The sequence below is a fragment of the Palaemon carinicauda genome, chromosome 35 (genome assembly GCF_036898095.1).
Source record: "Palaemon carinicauda isolate YSFRI2023 chromosome 35, ASM3689809v2, whole genome shotgun sequence".
In the NCBI taxonomy this organism is placed as follows: domain Eukaryota; kingdom Metazoa; phylum Arthropoda; class Malacostraca; order Decapoda; family Palaemonidae; genus Palaemon; species Palaemon carinicauda.
Genome location: NC_090759.1, coordinates 53504674 through 53507173, shown reverse-complemented (window position 1 = coordinate 53507173; position 2500 = coordinate 53504674).

Below are 2500 nucleotides of genomic sequence, written 5' to 3'. Positions count from 1 at the left end.
TGATGAAACAAAAACTCGGTCTAAGTCTCCGTAGTGTCCGGTAGTACGTATCGAAGAATATTTATTCATAGACTTGAGCCATATAAAATATATGAATCTACTTGAGGAATTATAAAACCAAGGATAAAATATATCTTAAATGATTTTATATACCGAAAAGTGGTTTTCTTACTAGGGAGTATAGATTGACCAGGATATTAACGTGTACTCAGGTTATATTACTATGGAGATTGCCTACTTTCACTCTCTATAGTAGATTAACTTATTGCAGCCGACACCACATATATTGCTACTATTATCTTTGGAAAATATTTTTAGCACAAAAACTAATTATATACCTATGGTATATTAAACATTGAAAACATTCTCTGTCTTTAATTTAGTTTTCCTCATTATTCCTGAATACCTTACGATATCTTTATCATAAGAAATTTTCATAAAAGCGTTGTAATTCCATATGTTCTTAATATTACAATGTATGCATGAGAAAATTATGTTTTCTTTTAATTCAGAACCAACCCGTACAAATAAAATGCATATTTACGTTTATAAAGGAGAATGAGTTTCAGATAAAACTTCATCGATTATTTTTATAGCCTTTCTAATCTATCATGATCCTAAAAATAAAAACTGGATACATAGTTTTCTACGTTAAAAAATTCCTTTGCAGATCTCTCTCGCTTCTAAGGATATGATTTGACTTTACATAATGGCTGTTCCATTATTATTCTATATGTATAGGTGTATTTTTCCTCTTGTATTCCTATGGATATCTAGTATACGTCATACACAAATACCAAACCACATAATGTAAAATATAGAAAATCATACATTCATGAAATAACTCCCATTAAACCCAAATTACATTTCATTCAGAATAAGACTTCATCGTCATTTTTAATATCAAAGAGTAAATCAAGGTAATTAGACCCAAATTGGTCAACTAGAAAGGATTTTAAGAGTATAATTAGTATAACTTATCTTTAGAGTATATCGTGAATTAACCTTTACCTATGGCGTGATGGTAATGGGTAGAAAGTTTTAACCTCACCTAAGGTGCAATTGGGTCTCTTTCCTAAGACACCTGGTGAGGTCACATTTCGTTATCAGTTTGAATGCACATGGTGAGGTCTTGATTATTATTATTATTATTATTATTATTATTATTATTATTATTATTATTATTATTATTATTATCATTATTATTATTATTATTGTTAATGAAAGTAGTCACAATATTACTAATAGGTTTTCTCAAGTTATGAAAATCGTCTCTGGTATTGTCATTGCAATGACAACTATTTTTACTATCATCATTAACAAAATTACAATTACAATTATATATGCAAATATATATATACATATATATAATTTATATATATATATATATATATATATATAAATGTATATATATATATATATATATATATATGAGTGTGTGTGATGTATGACACATCATGGACAGGCTGCTCAATCTTGATTATTAACGATACCAAGACATGATCAGGCGTCCCAACTGGAGAACTAACTTCACTTATTTTAACACCAGGGGAATCAGTCAGTAGACCTTTGAGTAGCTGATTCAGAGACAAGGACCAAAACGCTCAAGCCATAGCGATGAGTAAGAGAAATAGAATTTAACCACTCGCCTTGGTTAGCGCTGAAATCACCAACAATAACAGAAGAATCCTTTCTATCCTCTTCTTGTATCTTGATTATAAAGGTAAGATAGAATCATCCAAATATGGATTCCGATAGTTGAACAAATAAATGTATGGGAAATATATAATACTTTAATTTCTAGGGAAACTGTAATTCGCTATAAGAAATGGACGACTGCTGGCTAGTTTGGTATTCTTCTCTATATGTTTAATAGGGGCTGGGGCATAATAATTTACATATCGGTTTATTAAAATGTGAAATATATCTCTCACTCTATGTCCATTGTTTACATCTGAGAGACTGAAGGAAACTTATTGTGAATGCGATTTTTCCCATGGTTTGGGGAGCTTTTGTGCATTACAATGACCTATTTGTCAGGAGGTTTAATTTTAAACCAATTAACAGCTTACAAGTACTTCTTCATAAGTTCCCGGATGTTGTTCTACAACAGCCATTTTTTTCTCCACATTCGCCTTCAGTCTCAACTTAACCACCATCATGTAAAGACGTCTCCAAGAGGGAAATTAAGGGAAGCATATCAATCTATTTCCAGATTTAGTGTAATTTCGTTTATGTCGGCAATTGATTATGATGGAAATGCTCTCCATTTAGTGTAAAAGCTATTGTTACTCATGTGAAATTAAAAAAATAACAGTGAAATAATGCCTGAAAGGGACCGATTCTGACTTAATTTTCAAGGAAGGCCAGCACATTTTCTACTGCAAAGCTTTTGTAAAGATTGCCAAAACAAAACAAAAAGGCGACGGTGCCAATCATAATGTAAGGAATTATTTGTGATTTACTTTTTATTTGTGACCTGGGAAGGAGGGGTCCGGCT